The sequence below is a fragment of the Lygodium microphyllum genome, chromosome 1, assembly GCF_053477565.2.
Source record: "Lygodium microphyllum isolate KBCC chromosome 1, Lygodium_microphyllum_v1.1.10, whole genome shotgun sequence".
Classification (NCBI taxonomy): domain Eukaryota; kingdom Viridiplantae; phylum Streptophyta; class Polypodiopsida; order Schizaeales; family Lygodiaceae; genus Lygodium; species Lygodium microphyllum.
Window position 1 is genome coordinate 54,288,445 of NC_141135.1, and position 22,469 is coordinate 54,310,913.

Here is a 22,469-nt window from a genome sequence, read left to right on the forward strand (position 1 = left end):
TGGAGGGGGAGAGTACCTCTCAAATGAGTTTGCAAGGTTCGTGCAGGAGCATTGGCATAAAGCAACAATATTCATGCAGTCATACCCCACAACAAAATGGAATTGCAGAAAGGAAAAACATGCATATTGGAGAGGTATCTTGTGCCATGCTCAATGAAAAAGACTTGCCATATTTTTACTGGGCTGAAGCAGTTGCTACAGCAGTCTACATAATGAACAGGACTCCCACTGCAACAATACATGGGATGACTCCAGAGAAGAGGTATACTCGTAGGAAATCGGATATCTCTCATTTGAAAATTTTTTGTTACATTGCCTATGTTCATGTGCCAGATGAGTTGAGATCCAAGTTGGATCCAAAAGCTGAGAAGTGCATCTTTATTGGTTACTCTCTACAGCAAAAAGGGTATAGATGCTATAACCCTTCTACTCGTAAGTTTACAGTGAGCAGAGATGTTGTTTTTTATGAGATAAGTAGCTGGTATAAACCAGTAAATGTGATTGATAATGTAGATGCACAAAATGGTAATGCTGCACATAATTCACAGCAGCAGTCACAAGATATTAGTAGACCTGGAGCGTCCTCTAGCAGTGGTTCACATTCTTTGCCATGGACAGGCAGATTGAGATCAGGAGAATCTTCTCAAAGCAATGCAGATAGTGGTATGCAGGTATCACGAAAAGGAAAAGAGAAGGTAGATCAGCCCATGTTTGATGTGAATACAGGCCACTCTTATGTGGATAGTGAATCCAGTGGTTCAGAACATAGCATTGATGATGAATTGGGTATTCCTTCTATTGTTACACCTGGAGTAAGAAAGACCAGGGATGTTTTGAGAGCACCTGGGAGTAAACCTACTTTGCGTAGGTCTACCAGAGCTAGGTATCCTGTGGATAGGCTGAAATATGATGGATTTACAGCCATTCACTATGCATATATGGTCAAAGTGATACAGGAACCAGAACCCACTTCTTTTGAGCAAGCCATGGGAAAAGAAAAATGGGAGAAAGCCATGGATGAAGAAATGGATGCCTTGGAAGCAAATGCTACATGGGAATTAGTACCTTTGCCTAAAGGTAAGAATGCAATTGGTTGTAAGTGGGTTTATAAGGTGAAGCACAATGCAGATGGCTCTGTGAACAGATACAAGGCAAGATTATTAGTCAAGGGGTATGCACAAACATATGGCATTGATTATGAAGAAACATTCAGTTCGGTTGCAAGGATGGCAACCGTAAGAGCAGTCATTGCTATGGCTGCATCAAAGGAATGGTCTTTACATCAGATGGATGTAAAGAATGCATTCTTGCATGGTGATTTGTAAGAAGAGGTCTATATGGAGCAACCACCAGGTTATGTGCATGTTGTTCATCCTGAGTTTGTTTGCAGGTTGAAGAAAGCATTGTATGGCTTGAAGTAAGCACCTAGAGCATGGTCTGACAAGATAGGACAGTATCTTGTCACTGTTGGCTTTCAGATTTCCAAGGCAGATTTCTCACTTTATGTGAGAAAAATAGAGAAATGTATTATGCTGCTTGTCATTTATGTTGATGATTTGATTATCACAGGTGATAGTGGTGAATATATCCTTCATGTGAAAATGCTATTGAAGCAGAAGTTTGAGATGAAGGATTTGGGAGAGCTGTGTTATTTCTTGGGCATTGAGGTGATTTGATCACCAAGTGGGATATGGCTCTTACAGAGGCAGTATGGATTGGACATGCTGTCCAAATATGGGATGACAGGCTCTAAGCCTATTTCAGTTCCTTTGGAGCAGAATGTGAAGCTGAGCGGAGATGCAGGTGAGCTTCTGGAAGACCCTACTATGTACAGACGCATAGTAGGAAGTTTGATTTATATGACTATTACCAGGCCCGATTTGAGCTATGCTGTTGGATTGGTAAGTCAGTTTATGCAGGCTCCAAGGAAACTGCATTTGGATGTGTCTAGACGCATACTCAGGTATGTGAAGTCCACATTGCAGTATAGACTACTTTATGAGACTGGGGTTCAGATACAGTTGCATGGATACACTGATGCTGATTGGGCTGGTAGTATTTCTAATAGATGATCTACTAGTGGATATGTGTTCTCTTTTGGGAGTGCTGCAGTCACTTGGAGCAGCAAGAAATAGCCTACAGTTGCCTTGTCGAGCACAGAGGCTGAGTACAGGGGCTCAGCAATGGCTGCATGTGAGGTAGCTTGGTTGCATAAGCTACTTTATGATATGCATCAACCTACAGATGGGCCAGTTGTGTCATTTATTGTGACAACATGAGTAGTATACACTTGGCAAATAACCTAGTCTATCATGCTAGAACAAAGCACATTGAGGTGCATTATCACTATGTGCGGGAGAGGGTTTTACTAGGTCTTATTGATCTAGTTTATATCAGCACAGAGGATTAGGTAGCTGACATATTCACGAAGGCATTGGGTGCAGAGAAGCTGCGCAAGTTCAGAGACCTGCTTGGTGTGCAAGAATTGGGATTGAGCTCGAGGGGGAGTGTTGAGATATCGAGCTCCACTCGTGATATGCTAGGGTGACCATTGTGCATTTATGTCACCGACGTGTTAGTTGCAGATGCGGTTGGTACACCGCCCATGAATAATAGCTAGATGACAGCTATTCTTATCTACTCTAGTTCGTGGCTCAGTTAGTATGCCATCTTAGTTAGTTGAGTTTGGTTTGAGACCCATATATAGGGTTCTTCTATTTCTATGTACTTGAGTTCTTTTGGCTTACACAAAAACTAAGAAGAGGAAAACTGTTTTCAGCCTCCACCTTTGTGTGTATTCCCCCATTGTGCAAGCAAGAAAGCTACAAGTGAGACTCCTTCCTTCTCTCCCACAATCTTGACAATGATTGCACATTGATTTGTGCATTTTGTAGTTACTCAATAATGAAAGATTCATAGGAAATCATGCTAGCCTTGTAAAGCTTGCTAACACGAAGAGGAAAAGGGGAGAGGAGAGAATGACATCGAAATTAACCAAATTTTTGGGAAAAGAAGGGGAGGTAGAGCCCCCCATTGTCCGCGTGGACAATGGGGGGGCTCTACCCCCCTTTGTTAGAGGAAAGGGGAGAGCAGAGAATGATATCAAAATTAACCAAATCTGGAAAAAAAGGGGGGGAGGTAGAGCCCCCCCATTGTCCGCGTAGACGTCCGTTGGGAATAAAAAGGGAGGGTAGAGCACGGGGCGATGTAGACGTCCATTGGGAATAAAAAGGGAGGGTACAGCACCCCCGTTTGTCCCCATAGACATCCGTGTAGACGTCCATTCTCTCCTCTAATTGGGGGTGCTCTACCCTCCCTTTTTATTCCCAACGGATGTCTACGTGAACAATGGGGGGGGGCTCTACCTCCCCCCCTTTTTTTTTCAAATTTGGTTAATTTTGATGTCATTCTCTTGTTTCCTCTTTCCCTCTAACAAAGAGGGGTAGAGCCCCACCATTGTCCGCGTCCCATGGCGGCTCTAACCTCTCCCCCCCAACCCCCCTTTTTTCCAAATTTGGTTAATTTTGATGTCATTCTCTCCTCTCCCCTTTCCCTCTAACAAAGGGGGGTAGCTCCAAATCTAGCAAGACGACACGTTGTGTTTGTGTGTGATGTTTTTATTGACGCGTTTGAATGCAAACAAGTAAGATTAATGCAGAGAGAGAGAGAGAGAGAGAGAGAGAGAGAGAGAGAGAGAGAGAGAGAGAAATGTTGCTCCCCCTCTGCATTTGCTTTAGACATTGCTTGGGAAATTGGTAGACAGCCATCATTTTTGTGTGTTGGACTTTTAAAGAAGCTCCTTTTCTCCTACATGTCCGAACAAGGGATGACAGTGATGATAATCCATGTAAATCTGTTGTAGTCTCTATGATACGTATTATTCGTGGCTGCCTTTCTTGCTTGCTGGATCCAGCGCAACACTTTGTTCTACGTATCCTGATGTGTCGGGTTGCTGATACATCGGCTCGTCATGTTGTGCTGAACGTGGACTGGCGAGAGAAGCTGGGATCTCGGCGTCATCTCCACCAATTTGTGGCGCCAACAAATGCAGAGAGAGAGAGAGAGTAGCGCTGGTGCAGAATTCAAATGATACCATTATACATCGGGAGCATGCTTGTTGCACAAGAGCAAGTGCTAAATCTTTCAATATGAGAAAAAAAAGAGCAGCTGATAGCTCGATTGTTTGAGCAGGGAACTAACTTTCTGATTCTTCACATATGCAAAGCTCTTCACATATGCAAGTCTTAGAACCCCATAAACATATCCCTCAAATTTTAGTAGTATCCCTTCAATTGGTTCTTAAAAGTTTATGGGCTTTTAAGACTAATATATTTCATCAAAGAGTATGATATAAGCATCCCCCCCTTTTTGTGTCAATTTCAAGTTAGTAACTAAGACTCCTAAAGATTGTAATAATACTAAAAGATATGATTACATATTGGTTTGGATGTAGTTTAACAAGTTTGAAAGACTAGCTAGATACTTGTTCAATTTACTCGTGAGACGAAGGATACCCCACTTGTACCTATGAGACATCATCCCCCAAAACTACATCTTTGATGCCATTTTACTCCATTTTACTTCCTCAATTAACCTCTCCAATAAAATCCTATTTTTCAATTCTTGAATTTCTTTGAGGGTAATCACTCTGGTATGAGAGTTCACCAATCTTTCCCTACAAAGGTCCACATTCATTGAACATACAAGCTTGCATATCTCTATTTTGAGCACCAAATCTAATGTGTTAGGACTTCTTTTTAGGCTTGAGATGCTACACACCCATACCAAAATGTATGTCTCGTTGTCTAGACTACACCGAATGGGTATACACCATTTGAGATCTCTTACCAGGCTTGCTTGCTTGCGAGTATGACATCCATCCATGACTATAACCCATACAAACAGTTGGTCGTGGAAAGGAAGTTTTAGTGTACAAATTTGACAATATGACCTCATAATGTGCCATGCTTTGGCTATACTTTTGGTCTCTCCCTTTGGCATGTGATTTTTTTCACCAACCTTCTCTTTAATGCCTCATGCTTCTTGTGCCTAGTTGTAGAGGAGGCAAATTTTGGGGTTCTTAATTGTTGCATTGACAGTTTGAGGAAGTCTTTCTAGTTTTTTTGGGCATTGCAACTACTTGGGAAAAAACCAATCTAGTTATTTGATCTTAGGTAAGATTAGATTCCTAGTTACCTCCACTTGGCAACTCCCTTAATCTATTGTCATAACCTCTCTATTTCCATTAATCCAATGCTTGATTTTATAGGCCCCTTGTTGACCAAAGTATAGGCTCTTTTATCAAGGGCCATCGAAATGGGAGATTTAATATCCCAAGACCATAATATGTTAGCGTTCAAATATATTCCTTGGCTAGTGTAGTTCCTTTTATTTTGAGCAATAACCTTTTCCATCTTGCCAACATATCCAATAGAATACCCTTTACTTTCACAACAAACAATGCTTGTGGACATGATTGCATTCTTATTTAAGCCCAATTTCTCCCAAAACTTGATATACCTTGTTGTTAGAATTTCTAAAATTGTAATTGCCTAAGGTGCTTCTTGCTCCCCACCTTAGAAATAGCTTAGCCCTAAGTTTATCTAATTCTTGGTCAACTCTTAGCACTTCCAATCCACTGTTTGCTTGGTCATTCTTGATATGCTCCATGCTGATTTAGGCAATATACTTAATCTTGTCTTGCTTGCCCCAAATGAAGTTTCCCATCATATATTTTTATATTTTTTGCATTCAATTATTCCATTGTGGTATTAGTAGATAAAAACAGAGTGCTAGAAAAGGAACATCTTGAGAATCTTCATTCACATATAAAACGGCCAAGATGTGGAACTTCCAATTGTGTACCTTGCTTTTTAATTTAACTTGCCTTCCAATTATCACTTATCCATATCCCTGTTGTATTGAGAAGCCAAGTCAGCATCAAACTTTCCCTTTACTAATCATCTATTAAGCCAATCTACCTTCATATTAAGGTAGTCCTTGGGACACTCAACCAACATGATTTCAACAAATCGGTTTTAAACCCTATAGCTCTTTCATAAATCCTAAGGATGTGCATTGCCATCTTCAAGTCACCCCGAAGTTGACAAATTATAGCCCAACCTACCTACAAAAGTTCGTACCTAGACCCATTAGGCCCATTTATAGAGAAGATGGATACAATTTGTTGGGATATCATGCATAGAAAATGGGGAAAGTGATCACCAACCAATCACCCTTCACTAGTATCAATGTCTCTTTGCTAATATGCTTAAAGCTCCACAAAACCTAGAAAGTGTTTAGATCTAATAGCACCAAGCAACAACAACTTTTATGGATCACTGGGACATCTTGGATGGAATTCACATAATTCACCATTCAACTAGAGATTATATGTTAGCAAAAATTAAAAATATGAAAAGTCAAATCAGGATAATGAAAAGTCTTAGTGGTTGCAACACACTCTGTCTTTGTAGTAGATAGGGCAGTGCATTTCTGCACCATGGACATCCAAGAAATATCACCTCTAGCAAAGGTGAAGATATTGCAAGAGGTGGACTTCCTAGTGTGTGCATGTCCTACATAATCAGAGTTAGGGTACCCCATGACTCTTGTATCCTGGCCACCATAATATATGCACATATTTGCAGCGCCCTTAAGGTATCTCATGATATCCTTCATGGCATCCCGATGTCACTTGCTAAGTGTAGCCATATAGTATGTAACAACTCCCACTATAAATGCTATGTCAAAATGAGTGGCTATCATGGTATACATCAAACTGCCCACTGTAGATGCATAAGGGATTTTGGCTAACTTGGGCTTTTTCTCATTAGACTATGGACAATTGGCATGACTAAACTTCACATGAGAAGGTAAAGGGCATTCAATTGGCTTAATATCTTATACATAAAATCCCTCAATAACCTTTTGGATGTAAACCTGCGATAAATACAAAAGACCCTTAGAGTAATCGTATATGATGTACATTCCAATAATATGCTAGGCATATCCCATGACTGTAATGTGTCCATATGTATCTTCAGGACACGTCTTAGCAGTCCATCGGAAAGGATGTCTAGAAAGCTCCGCCCGACACTCGCATGGAGTGTTACGGGGTTTGCGATCTAGGGCTTTCCGCGTCTGCCACGTAGTGAAAGTATTCCGGCCGTTTCCACTTAGGATCGCGACCTGAATTAGGGTTTTTCTTATTGGTCATTTCCTAACAACAACTAGCATCGGACCCAAGCAAACTACTTTACACAGAAACGCCAGGTCCGAAGCGGCTTCACACTGCACTTGGTTCAAGGAGAATGGGAAACGAGAGGGATGCAAAGCTCAACCTCTCTACCATAGGCATAGTCCCATTCCATTCCCCTAAAATAGCGTAAATCGGGTTCACTCATAACTCTAGGTCAATGCTTTAGTTGTTCGTGTTCTTTGACGATCTTCATGTTGTCCATCGTGAATTTGAGAAAAATTTCCGACTAACATGAATATTCGTGTTTGTGTTCGTGTCCATCGTTGAATATTCGTTGTTCGTGTTCCTTGAATATTCGTTGAGAAAAGTTCCCGGTTAGGGTTAGGTAGGCAATCAAGGGTAACTGAAGCTGCCTCTCCCTTCGGGCCTTCAACCTAAAGTATAGATATTCATTTATCTTTTAATTCATTGGTCAAACAAAGCCAAACAATGCTCTAAAATTTGTAGCAAGCACAAACATGTCCATTGATCGTTTTTATTGGCAAACTGCTAAGGAATGAATCCTTCCTTTTGAATGCATCCAGCACTCGATCCGGGATGACTTGCAACTTGGCAAGATTCCCTATATCCTGGGTTAGGGCATTCCCTATTAACCCGACTTGGTCAAACCTTAAGTTCATTGGTTACTTCAATTTCTGGTCTTTAATTTCCAATTAATCTTCATTACTCAAGAAGGATACCAAAGTATTCATCCTCTTGCAAGATAACTTGCGTAAGGATCCACCGTCCTCGTTGTGAGAATTTGGCTTTTTTCTTGTGATCCAATCACAAGACCATATGACTCTGTACTTACTATACAAGTGTTGCATCGTTCTATGTGACAATGGAGTCATGAAACAATCTGCTTTAGGTTCTTTTAGACTGACGTCGTTAGACCTAGGGTTTCCAAGTTTCATCTTTGTAAGATTTTCAGGGACAAACCCTAGTTCCTTTTACGATTACAATTCACTGTCCCTACATTCAGGGAATGTAGGCAAGTATTTAAGGTATAGGCATTTCTTGGATTGTCCACATGATTTGTTATCTATGTGTAAATTGATTTTTCAATCCTAAACTTTATCGATTTGAGGTTAGGTTAATTCCAAGTAATCTTCCTACACTTTGCGAGCAACATTCATGCTAAACAAGTAACCTTTTACTTAATAATTTATGTTGTTGATAAACGATATTTTCCTAGAGTTTATGCATCGTAAGAATCATTTCATGCTTGCACCTTCCATGATGATTCATTGCAAAGAGGATATGGATTAATAATACGAGATGCAATTTATACTTCTAGGTTTAATCGAAGTATGCTATTTCAATGGGTAATAATCTAGCTTATAATTCATTTCAATGCATAAAGCTATTTGCTAGGAATGTGTTTATACTTTCTTTAATTGGCATGTTCCATTAAAAGTATTGATGACTAAGTTCCTTCGACGTGAACAACTAGGATGAAAAATATATCCTATTTCTAACTTTTAACCTTGCAAGATTGAATTACAACAATATAGAATAATAATTTAGAAAGGAAAACCTGGGTTTGGGGTGAGATATCCACATGGATGCTCGGAGATGATCCTCCTGCGGCTACGCCTTGGACTTTCTTAGGAGGCATCGCAATTGTAGTCCTTCGGACGTAGAAGCAGCTCTACACTCCTTTTCGAAATTCCACCATCACTCCCTTGCACTTCAATACTCTTCTTTTTTTCTTTCCGAGTAGGGAAAAAACCAAAGTCCCAAGGGTAGTTTGAAAAGGGCAAGGAATGGCTAAGGGGTTTAACCACGAGGAGGGGGGTAGTAAGACCTTTTCAAAGCCTTAGAACTTTTGGGGGAAAAAGGGTCTTGTAAAGCCCAAAAAAAAAGGGTTATAAGTGGTTAAAGCACCGGGGGGGGTGGGTGGGGGGTTGAAAGGTTTTTGAAAGGCACAATAGGGGGTGAAAGGGGTTTATACGGCCCAAGACAAAGGGTTATTGAGTTTAGCACCGGGGGGGGTAGGGGGGGTAGGGAGAATTTGGTGAGGCACAACAAGGGATGAAAGGCCCTTAAGATAATTAAAACCGCAGGGAGGGGGGTTTGAAAGGGAAGGTTTACAAGCCCATAAGAAAAAGGGGCTTAAGGGGAGTTTAAAACCCGGGGTAGGGGGGGTGTGGTTTCAAAAATGCACAAAAAAGAGGGGGCCTTGGGAAATTTTTGGGGCACGCGGGTGAAATTTCCAAACCCACAGGAAGGGGGGCTTGGAGGAGATTCTTAGAAGCTTCTAAGAATGTTCTTGGAAGCTTCTGGGGGAAAAGGGGTAGGAGCCTACGTGACACCACGTGGAGGGAGGTGGCTCCCTTTCACAGTGTGGCGGTGTGCAGAACCTCCTCGCCCTTTAGCCTGGTGGCGACTCCCCTTGCACCACCTCGCCCTTCAGCCTAGCGGCGACTCCCCTTACACCTCCTCGGCAACAACAGATGACGTCGAATTCCTGGCAGCATCCTACCTTTGGCCGTCCTCCCTGTCTCCCTTGAGTGGGGGTTTTTATAGGGGGAGGGAAGGGGAATCCTCCCTCTCTTCGTGTCGCCCTGCATGGCCATGAGGCCGAGCAAGCTCTAGCGAGGAGCTTGCTGGCCTACTAATTCCCTCTCCATCCTCTAGCATGACCGTCGCCGACGGTGAATTTAAAAAAAAATTCCGAAAATTTTTCAACATTTGACATATTACATTCTCTCCTCCTTAGAGGAATCGAGATGTCCTCATCTCGAGATAATTTGGGGATATTGATGGTTGAGTGTGCCTTCATCTATCCAAGTGGCATCCTCTTCGGGATAATCTTTCCACTGGACGAGGCATTCTCTCAGGGTTCTAGATCTTAATTGTCTCTCCCTAACATCTAAGATCCTATCAGGCCTTAGTTCAAGAACTCCTTGACTAGGCATTACAACTTGTTGATCGTTAAGTACATGGTTAGGATTAGGTACATATTTCTTCAATAAGCTGATATGAAATACATTGTGAACCTTTAGGTTCTCAGGAAGTTGCAATTTATAAGAATTAGGTCCTAGGCATTTGAGAATCTTGTATGGCCCACAATTCCTTGGACTTAGCTTCTTGCAATCTCCTAAGGATAGAGAACTCTTTTCAGGGCATACATGAATGAAGACCATGTCTACTTCTTTGAAGACTCTATCTTGACGCTCCAAATCTGCGTATGCCTTCTGTCTATCCTTGGCCGCTTGGATGTCCTGTCTTATTGACTTTACTTGGTCATCCATCTCTTCCAACATCTACCTTGAAGCTTCAACCCTTAAGGTTGGATCTGAAAAGTTTAGGGGACTTCGACAATCATGACCATACAATGCTTGGAAAAGGGTCATCTGAATGCTTTGCTGATAAGAAGCATTGTATGAAAATTCAACTAAAGGTAAGTATTGAATCCACCTCTTCGGCTCACGACAGCAGTATGCCCTAAGCATATCCTCGATGACTTGATTTGCTCCCTCTGTTTGGCCATCCGTTTGGGAATGGTAGGTGGTACTAAAATAGAGTTGAGTCCCAATAGCTTCAAAGATAGCTCTCCAGAAGTGTGATGTGAAGAGAGAATCACGATCACTAATGATTCTCCTGGGTAAATCATGTAGCTTGAATATCTCCTTGATAAACAATCTTGCAATGTCTGAGGCTTTATAGTTTGTCTTTACTGGAATAAGGTGTGCAACCTTAGTAAGCATGTCAACCACAACCATGATGGAGTTGTATCCTCCCTGGACTTGGGGTAGGCCTACAACAAAATCCATACTGATGAATTCCCATTTCATTTGAGGGATGTCAAGCGGTTGTAGTTTCCCTGGCATCATGACATGCTCGGCTTTGATACATTGGCAAGACAAACACTTGGTGACATATTTGAGAACGTCACCTTTGAGCCTCTCCCAATGGTAGCTCTTCCTAACTACATTAAGAGTCTTAGCATAGCCAGGATGCCCTGCGAAAGGGGAATCATGAGCTTCCCACAATATCTTCTGCTTAAGTGACTGGCTTGATGGTATACAGAGCCTTGTTCTATAGTAGACAAGTCCATTATTAATAGAAAATTCATGATACTTAGCATGTAGCTTTTGATTCTGATCCTTGATAGAGATTTCCCTTAGCATTGTTTGGTATGCTGGATCATGGCATGCATCCTCTCCAGCTAACTCAAGTATAGGGTTGTTTGGCATAGATACTTTTGTAGCTAGAGATCTGGCTTTTGATGGATTCTGCAGGATTAGAGAACTAAGGAATGCCTTGGGAGACTGAGTGCATCGACAACTACATTCTCTTTTCCTGGTCGGTACTTGATTTCAAAGTCTTACTCCTCCAACACTTCGATCCATCGACGTTGCCTCATGTTGAGCTCGTTCTGGGTAAAGATCCATTTGAGACTCTTATGGTCGGTTACTAGAGTAAACTTGTTACCCAACAAGTAGTGTCTCCAAAGCTTTAGAGCATGGATGATAGCTAGCAATTCCAGATCATGCGTAGCATAATTCTTTTCATGACTCTTCAATTTTCTTGAAGAGTATACTACTAGATGACCTTCCTGCATAAGTACACTCCCCAAGGCAAGAATGCTAGCATCAGCTACTACCTCGAACTCCTTATTGAGGTCTGGAAGTTTTAGAATAGGTGCTGATACCAAACTTTGCTTCAATCTGTCGAAGCTATTTTGTTCGGGAGTTGACCATGCAATGGAAGTTTGCTTCTTCAATAAGTCTGTCAGAGCTGGCGCAATCAAAGCATAGTTTTTGATGAAGACCCTATACCATCCTGTCAATCCAAGAAAGCTACGTATCTCTTTGATGGATACTGGTATTGGCCACTCAATCACATCTCTGGCTGGGTCCACTGACATTCCTTCTGGCTGGGTCCACTGAGATTTCTTCTGGCTACGTATCTCTTTGATGGATACTGGTATTGGCCACTCAATCACATCTCTGGCTGGGTCCACTGAGATTCCTTCTACTGATACTATGAATCCCACATATTCAATCTAACACTTGAAGAATGCACACTTCTTCATTTTAGCATACAGCTTATGTGACCTCATTATCTCAAGGACAATCTGAAGTTGGGGTTCATGATCTTTTTCCTATTTAGAATAAACTAAAGTGTCTTCAAAGAAGACAAGCACGAAATCATCAAGATATGGCCTAAAGATATCCTGCATTAACCTATTGAAGGTGGCATGTGCATTCGTAAGCCCGAATGACATAACTAGGAACTCAAAGTGCCCATATCTTGTATTGAAGGCCGTCTTTGGGATATCTTCTTCCTTGATCCTTATCTGATAGTAACCTGACCTGAGATCAATCTTGGAGAAGATCTTCACACCCTGAAGACGATCAAGAAGCTCATATATTCTAGGAATAGGATACTTGTTCTTGACCATTGATTGATTCAATCCTGGGTAATCAATACATAGTTGGAGTGTCCCATCTTTCTTTTTTTGGAATAATACTGGAGCTCCGCAAGGTAAACTGCTAGGCTGGATGTAGCCCTGATCTAGCAGTTGCTTGAGTTGTTCCTTCAGCTCAATTGCTTCTGGTATGGACATTCTATAAGGTCTCTTTGCAATTGGCGCAGCTCCTGGTACTAACCTAATTTCATGATCCACTACTCTTTGAGGAAGAAGTTCAGTCAACTCTTCAGGAAATACGTCCGCTTATTCCTTTAGCCAAAAAGGTCCTTCATGAGACTCTTGCTTTTGATCTAATTTGTTGAGTTTGATCAAGTAAACAGGTAATCCTTTTCTGACTCCTTTTATGATGTGAGATACTTTGGCCAATTGGATTCTTGGCACTCCAGCCTCACCTTGAGTTGTGACTAATTCCCTTTCAGAGTTTCAAAAGGAAACTTGACCCTTTCCACAGTGAATGTGGGCGTCGTTAGGCTTGAGCCAATCCATTCGGAGTAGACACTCATGGATACCTAAATTCATGACTCTGAATTTGACCGAAGTCTTCTTTCCTCCCAAAAGGAATTCCACCTTAGCAGTTTGCCTGGTACAAGTAACCTCATGACCATTTTCCAATTCCACAAGCAAGGTAGGTGCTTCTACTGTGGCTATTTCTAATCCCTTTGTGCAAGCTGGTGAGATAAAGGAATGTGTACTGCCACAATCAATCAAGGTCTTGAAACTTTTACCTTGATAGTCGACGGTGCCTGAATCACCGAGAACTGGAAATTCGGCCCTTTCTTATGTAGAGCAGCATGGACTCTCGCTCTTTCAAACTCTGCTTCCATGGTCGGATCTTCTTCTTCTTCTTCTTCGTACATTTGCATATTGGTAATGTAGGTGGTTCTTCCTCTTCCTCGGGTAGCGGCTCCTTGACCATGGCCTATTCCTTGGAAAGGTGCTTGGTGATGTCCTCCACCAAGCTTGGGACATTGCCTCTTGAAGTGACCGAGTTCGTTGCAGTGGAAACAGCGGAGGTTTCGGCCATTACTTTGAGTAGGAACAAAGTTGTTGACGTTAATCGTCCTTGCTTTCTTTCTTTGTCCCTGATTATGACCTTGAACTCTCTTCATTTGAGATCTGAATGCTCCTCTCTTTGGGTCATTATAAGACCAAGTTTTGTTACCCCTTGGTCTAGCTTGCACCTCCTGAATTATAGGCACCGCTCGAATGAGTGCGTCCTGAAGGTCTAATGGGCGCATAGATTCGAGACGGGTATTGGCTGGTGGATTTAAACCCACACAAAATTTGGACACTTGCTGCATCATGTCCATTTGTAGTGCATACTTAAGAAGTGAGACAAATTTAGAATATTATGCATCAAGCGTGAGCCCCAGCTGTTTTAGCTCGTAGAACCCATTCATTTTCTACGTGCGATAAGCAGGTGGTAAATATCTTCCTTGCATAGCTTTCTTCATCTTCTCCCAGGTAACGGATCCCTCTGTGATCCCTTGATCCCTGCACCATTGCTTCCACCAAAGCCTGGCTTCGCCGGTGAGCTTTAGCTTGGCGAGCATAGCCTGATTGGTAGGTGCAGTACCGACTGCTTCAAAGTAATCCTCCATGGATTCAATCCAAATTTTAGCATCAGCTTGGATGAATCTGCCTCCCCCTCAAACTCGGGTGGCTTAATTTGCTTGAGAAGGAACTTCTTCTCCTGGATCACAATAGTACTTGATGTAGGAGGCAAATTAGGATCCTATACCTAGGGTTGTGCCTGGATAAAGGTTTCTTAATGTTATTATACGATAATCATTTATTGATTTATATTACATCTTCAATTCTGCTATTATGTAAGCAATGCAGCTACTTGCACAATCAGACATTGGTAAAAAGAAGTCTTATTTATATTTATATGGGCATAGCCCTTTCGGAATACAACATTTCTTGTGGTGATAAGCCAACTGCTACTTTTAGTTTGGGGAGAACAACGTTGTATTACATTTATCTACAGGAACTGAATAGTAGTATGGTTTCGGGTCATGGATCTTTAGGAATCGGTAAGTCATTGGAAGTTCACGATATCCTTTCCGTTGGAATCCATACTTCTCATGGCAGTCCAACACTTTAATCTTGTCGGCGGGGATTACTCGGGTTACTTCCTCATATACATATTGTTGAGATATCGAGCTCCACTCGTGATATGCCAGGGTGACCATTGTGCATTTATGTCACCGACTTGTCATTGCAGATGCGGTTGGTACACCGCCCATGAATAATAGCTAGATGACAGCTATCCTTATCTACTCTAGTTCGTGGTTCAGTTAGTATGCCACCTTAGTTAGTTGAGTTTGGTTTGAGACCCATATATAGGGTTCTTCTATTTCTATGTACGAGAGTTCTTTTTGGCTTACACAACTAAGAAGAGGAAAACTATTTTTCAACCTCCACCTTTGTGTGTATTCCCCCATTGTGCAAGCAAGAAAGCTACAAGTGAGACTCCTTCCTTCTCTCCCACAATCTTGACATGGTATCAGAGCCTTGTTCGTGGTAAGGAGCTCAAGAAAGAAAACCAAGTTTGCGGTGTTCTGGTAAGAGAACCAGTGTTGCTTTCATTTTTCTATTTTGGGAGCAAGTCTCTACAGGTAGCACAGCCGGAAAGTGCAAGAGTGCATTGTCTCAGGTTGAGACGCCCTTCGCGGTGAAGCAAGAGGGCTGTATATGCTACGGGATAGGGCTTTAGCCCTGAGTGACCCTATTTTTTTTATTTGAGGCCATTTCGGGGCCTGTTTTGGAGGCAGACGTTTTCTGCACGCACTCAGGAAAAGGCCAAAGAACATACAAGGCTGCCCTCTAGTGATCCTAGGTAGGAGTCTGTATGAAAGGGAAAAACAAAGCCACCACAAAAGAAATGTCTAGACGAGTATGAATCAGGTAGATGAGAGAGCCAACAAGGCACCTATAATGGGTGGGATCGGTAAGGGAAACTCCATCTGGCACAAACTTGGACTCTGGGTCCATGGGGCAAGAAATAGGTCAACAATCGGCCATATAAAACTCCGAAAGAAGCTCGGAGATGTACCTGTGTTGTGAAATAAAAATGCCATGTGCCATCTAATAGATCTCCAATCCAAGAAAGAAGTGAAGGACCCCAAGATCTATCGTGTCAGACTTTTTCCTTAGAATAGTCCGAGTGTGATCCACCTCCTGAGTGTCACTCCCTGTAATGATAAGTTCATCAACATGTAAAATCAACAAAACACAGCAGCTACCCTCAACCCAAAAGTATAGATTGGGGTCATGATCGGAGTGATGGAAACCAATCTACATAAAGAAGTGGTCAATCCTCTAGTACCAAGCACAAGGAGCTTACTTCAAGCCGTAAAGGGCCTTCCACAATCTGTAGACATGATCCTTGTTCCCTTGCACAACAAAACCAAGAGGTTGTGAAACATAAATCTCCTCCTCAAGGACACCATTCAAGAAGGCTGACTTAACATCCATCTGATAGATAGGCCAACAGTGGTGTGCTGCAAGAGCCAAAATAACTTGAATAGTAGACATCCGAGAGCCATAGGAGCAAAGGTCTCAAAATAATCAGATCCTGCATGTTGTGCAAAACCCTTGGCAATAAGCCTAGTTTTGCGCTTGTCGAAGGGACCATCGGCAAGGTACTTGGTCTTAAAGACCCACTTCACACCTTCCGCTTCACATCCTATGCAAGAACCTCCGTGACTGTAGAAGGCTTAGAATCCTAAAGAATCTGTGACATCATAGCATAGTTCAGAGAGAGTGAACTATCTCGCTAGGCTTGTAATCAGGCTGATCTGCATGGATGTGGAGTAGCAAGAAAGTGAGTAACACCGGAATCTTGCATAAGTTGCTTGTACCACCGATGAATCCTAAGAGACTCGTCGTGCTGCAAGGGTGATCGAGTAGCTACCAGAACCTACAAAGCACATGTTTGTGGAAGGGGCTCCCTATCACCAAGGGAAGGGAGATCCTCCTCATCGAAAGAAGGCTCCCCCTCTGATGGTTGAGTATCCCTAGAAGACTCTTGAGGGTAGATTGAAGGGGTGGAAGAACACGACAAAGAAGTATGCACATCCGTGAAAGGTGGAAGGGAAGCCGGAGTAGAGGGTAAAGAAGGAGGACAGGTAGGAGAGGGAAGAGCAACTGAAGCTTTTCAATAACAGGCTCCATTCAATGCATTCTTTTGATACTTTTCCTTAATCCTTTATGTTATTATGAGCTTATCACCACCACAAAAGAATTTTTTCCACAGTGGGAGCATTCCTTAATGTTGTGGAGATTTAAGGAAATCTTCAAACTTCTTCCCTAATTCTGTGGATATTTTATGTAATCTGAAAAGCTTTCCTTAGATCAAAGCTCTTTTTTCTTGGTTTTGTCGATTTTTATGCTATTCATGAGTTGTTCGGTGAAATGCAAAAATAAGGTGCTTCAAGGAGGTCTCCTGGCTTAAATTCGCGTTTCACTGGACACAATGGACAACAAGTCCGGTGAAACGCGAAAAGAAGCAGCTGCAAGGAGGCGCCTTGCTTGACACTCGCGTTTCACTAGACACGCTAGAGAAAAATTCAGCTGAAATATGAAAACGCCATGCACCATGGATACCTCTTGTCTGGGACTCGCATTACGCTGGACATGCTGGAGAAGAAGTAACATGTCTTTTTTTGGCAAATAGCTAGGACTAAGGCAACAGCAAGAAAAGAGAAGATTGATCCTAGGGATTTAGCATCAAAGATTCATCAGTCTTCAAAGCCTCAGAAGCTCTCTAGAAAGTCAAAGCCAATGAGAAAGTTTTCTCAAAATGTCAGGTGCCTAAGGGAGATTAGGAAGGCAGTAAATGCTCTTGACAATGCAATTCCAAAGTTGTCTTTTCAGAGGCTTGTCAGGGAAATTTGTGACAGATATAGTTTGGATAGTTTCAGATGGACAAGAACAGCTCTTAATTGTATACAAGAAGCCAGAGAGGATTTTTTAGTTGAGTTTTTTCAATATGCCTACATTTGTGCTGCTCATGCTCATAGGCTCACACTCATGGACAAGGACATGGTAATTCTTAGGAGGCTAAGATATAGATTTTCAAAGGTCCTTGAGCCAATTCCCCTCACTGATATGAAGACATTTAATATCCTTAATGCATTAGGGCCAAAAACGTTTCAAAAATGACACTTGTAAGAAAATGATTAAGTTACTAATTAGTTGAGGTTTTAAAATAATGAACCCTCCAAATTTGGCCATTCAGACGTGATTAATGAGAGAATTTATTATTCATTTAAGAGGTTAGCCATTAAATGCCTAAGGACGTTAACTCATGTCAGAGGTCACTTTTCGGCCATTATTCTTTCATTTTGAATATTTTACTATCAGGTTTCCCACCAAAATCACGCTTCTTTTTTCGCCTGCATTCATTTGAATCATCGTTTTCTCCTCTTCACTTTGTTTCTTAGTTCTTAAAGTAGATTTTACTCTGTCGTAAAATTTCTCACCAAAATCACGTCCGGTTCTTACCAGCAGCGTGCATTGGTCTCCCTTCGTCTCCTTTCACAAAATAGGTGATCAACAATCAAAAGAGTCTCTACACAGAGGATCAATACCACTTACTTGCTGATTGAGCTATAGAGATATGGTCCTCCATGGACCTGAGACGAGATCATCTTGTTAGTTTTCAGCAGACCCAACTAGGTTGGGACATCCAAGCCGCATCTTTACTTCAACCCCTAAGATATCCATTCTGTAAGATTTTGTTTCAACTAAATCCAAGCTTTTTCTTCAATCTCTTCAATTTGATTCATAAGAAAATGGGTAAAAGAGTCCCATGGTGTTGATGCAAATTGGTAGGGATAGATATACTAAGGATAATCCTTAAGCTAATAGAATAGAAAGTGAAAATTTTCACTTTGATCTTGACACTTGAAAATAGAATATCTTCATTATACAGTGTTGTAATATCAACTTTTTAGCAAGGACTAATTGATAAGACAAGGATAATATATTATAATTAGAAGAAATGAAGTACTTTGATTTTTGGGAGATAAAAATATTTACCTAGTAATAGATTAAAAATATTTATTATTCAATTTTGTCTCTTAAACTATAAAAAATTTAAACAAGTAATAGATAGAAGTATTAGTGATATTGTGTATCATATCAACTTTAGGACTAAGATGATTTTATGTGTGCAGGATGCTTCGAAGAATATGAAGGATACAACTTCTTACTTAATATTAGCTCTTGGGAGTATTTTTCTCATCATACCCTCAACTATGATTAGCACTATGGGGTTTCAAGTTTCAATATCTTCAATTGTGATTCTTATTAGCACTATCAGATTTCAATACCTAAATGGTGGCTTAATGTCATGGGATGATACTACTCATGATATCATATCCTAGCAAATCTCTTAAGATCTATTCCCTTGATTTGTAAGAAGAAATAGAAAGGACTTGAATCTATTTCTTTCTCTCAGAACTCTGATTCTAAAGCAGACTGATTTTATAACTGAAAGCATCACTACATTATTGATGCTTTATCCTTATATATCTTTTTTCAAATGTAATATATCTCAATTTCACAAAAAAAATACCATCAAAATAATCAGTCTCCATTTCACAAAAAAAAATTACATAGCTTTATTAGGCTCTGAAAAATTTTTAGAAATTTTTAAAGCTTTTTTTGAGCTCGTTTGCTATTTTAAAAATATTTCTAAGCAAAAAACGACCTAAAAGAGACCCAAAAAATTAAAAAAAAAACCACCCAAAAATAGCATTGACGATACGGCGCGAATATGGTTCAAAAAAAATTCCATGAGTTTATTAGGCTTTGAAAAATTTTTAGGAATTTTTAAAGATTTTTTTGAGCTCATTTGCTATTTTTAAAAATATTTTTAAGCAAAAAATGCCTAAAAAAGACCCAAAAAATCACCAAAAAAACCACCCAAAAATAGCATTGATGATACGGCGCGAATATGGGTATCCGAGACGCCCTTTTTTGCTTAAAAATATTTTTAAAAATAGCAAATGAGCTCAAAAAAATCTTTAAAAATTTCTAAAAAAATTTCAAAGCCTAATAAACTCATGGAATTTTTTTGATAGGTTTAAGATCTCACAAAAAATAAGTCATTACAAGGGGGGTGTACTTTGCACGCGCATGTTTACTTCTTCACGATACTAAGGGAGGAGGACCCCTACGGAGATTTTGTTGTGCCACTCTTGCACCATATCAAGTCATCCATGATATGCAACGAAAAGTATAGTACCAAACATTATGCTTTTTGCCACGTTCGCGCCGTATGAACTGCTCCACGATACGGTGCGAATATGACCCTGCGAAGATTTGGCTTTGCTGCTCTCACGTCATATCAACTTATCCTCACATGGTTGACTTTATGAATTTATGAATTATCCTTACATTGTTGCTGCTCATGCTTATAAGATCACCCTAATGAATAAAGATTTTAATATGATTAGCAGAATAAGGTATCGAGGATGATGTTTGCAAGAGAAAAATCGATGTAATTGGACCTGTTAATTATAAGAGAATGGGTGAGGTGTATGGGCAAATGGTTATTAATGTTTCTTGCACTTCTGAGGAAGAGGACTATCTTAGCATATCTCATGAGGACAAGTCCATGCTAGTTGTAAAAAGGATATTTAATTGTTAGATTCTGTAGTTTATTATTGCATAAGGTAAGGCATTTTGACTCTAAAAAATTTTAGTATATAGAATAATTGTGCTATTGATTGCAAATAACACTCCTTTATTTTTGCTATTAGCTTTAGAACATTGATTGCATCTCTTAGCCAATAAATCTCTAAAATTATGTGTATTGTTGATCCACTGTTATCAATGGATTTTTTTTTGAGATTTGGTTCAAATATAACAATGTATTTTTTTTAAGATTTGGTTCAAATATAACAATGTCTTTCAAAGCTTTTGATTCCATCACAACTACCATAAATTTTTTTATTACATCAGATACACTCACCAGAGAAATTATCCTCATGAACTCTCTAAGTGGTATCCATGGCCAAGGAAGAATGTGGGTTGAATGGAATACTGCTTGCTTTTTGGTTAATTATTTATTTTATTTGATTATCTATTTTAGTTACATGTTTCCATTTGCAGTGCTGGCAGGCTCCTGACTACCTTCTTGGACACCACATATGAGAATATTGTTGATCCTAGAAAACCATATAACTCTCTCTAGCAAGAAGTACCATTGCAAAGTCACAAAGTCATACATATACTTATGGAAAAAGAGTGCTTTTCAAATGTCTGCAGGACAATAGATTCAAAGATACTCAAGATAGATGGAGTGAATGTAAGTCTCTTTCATATTGTTGGTTTTTTTAGGGACCCCTTTTTACCAACTTGTTACATTTTTTCTCGCAGTGGTGGCAGGCTCCTCTTCCGAAAAGTTTCTACTTAGCCAGGATACCTTCGTTCTTTGTAAATTTGCTGTTTTGAAGCAAGCCACGAAGATATGGAGGGGTACAAACCATGATAAACGTATTCTTCTTGAGATCCTTCCAGCTGTCATGGACTTTTTAATATCCTGAGATATTTTGAATTTGAAACTCTGCACCGTTACCCTGTCAGGAATCTCCCAGTTTAGAGATGAAAGACTTGGCAATGGCAAATCTTCGATATTCCCATACCTATCCGCTTTAGAGGGAACCACATACTGTGCATAATATATAAAAACCTTGCCTTCACTAAAAAAAGACACAGTTTGATCGGCATAGATAATGTCTGCCAATACCTTATGAATGGCATGGAAAGTCCCACTTAGGCTTTCCACAGGTTGCCATTCAATACTTGTTGACGGAAAGATATCTACAATGACGAACCGTTTGTTAGAACTTGCATAAATGGAAAAGAATTATATACGTTATTCAACTAATAACTTACAATGTGTTTGTTGGGGAACACATTCGTTTGGAGGCAAGTGCATATCCTTGGCCATGTAAACATGTTGCACCTTGACAAACCAGCCTTCGGGCATAATTTTGAAGGCAATGATACGCCCCTTCCAGTGATGTTTTATATCATCTCGTTTTCTTCTTTTCACCTTATGAGAGCCCTTGCAAGATGGCAGCATGGTAACCCAATCGTTTACAGCAAAGGTTTTGGGCTCAAAATTTCCATCTGCTCCCTGGCTATAGACTGTGCAAGAGTGTATTAAACGAGAAGGGCACCTGGAGGAAGCCATGAAAAGAATGAAAGCGCAGAGAAAGAAGCTCAAAGAGGAGTGAATGAACTAAAAAGTAGTGCCAAGAATACAAATGAGTATGTATTGGGCGCCAAAAACAATATTGAAAGATCTCCCGACTTTCAAAAAACTCATTATTAATTTCATCACATCTCTGTCACGTATTTTGTCAGATTTGTAAGTAAATAACGTCTTTGGGACTCCAAAACATGTCAGACTTTAGGGGTTTTGGCTAAAAAAGAAGAGAGAATCATGAAATGGACTCCACTATCTCTAAAAAAGAGGAGACAAGAATACCATATTCTTGCACACGTGGCGAACTCTCTTTGGCCCTTTCCTTAATCCCGTGATTAACAAAAGTGCATTTTTTGAAGCGTTTTTGGCCCTAATGGTGCCCCCAGCTAGGAGAAAGAAAGATGATTCTGGTTTCAGGGTTGAGGATGTCACCCATGAGAAGGATACAAGGCAACATGAAAAAGAGGAGAAAGCTAAAGAGGAACAGGCAGATAAATGGAGAGAGTATAGGAGGCAAAGGGTTGAAGAAAGGGAAACAGAGCAACTAGAGTCAT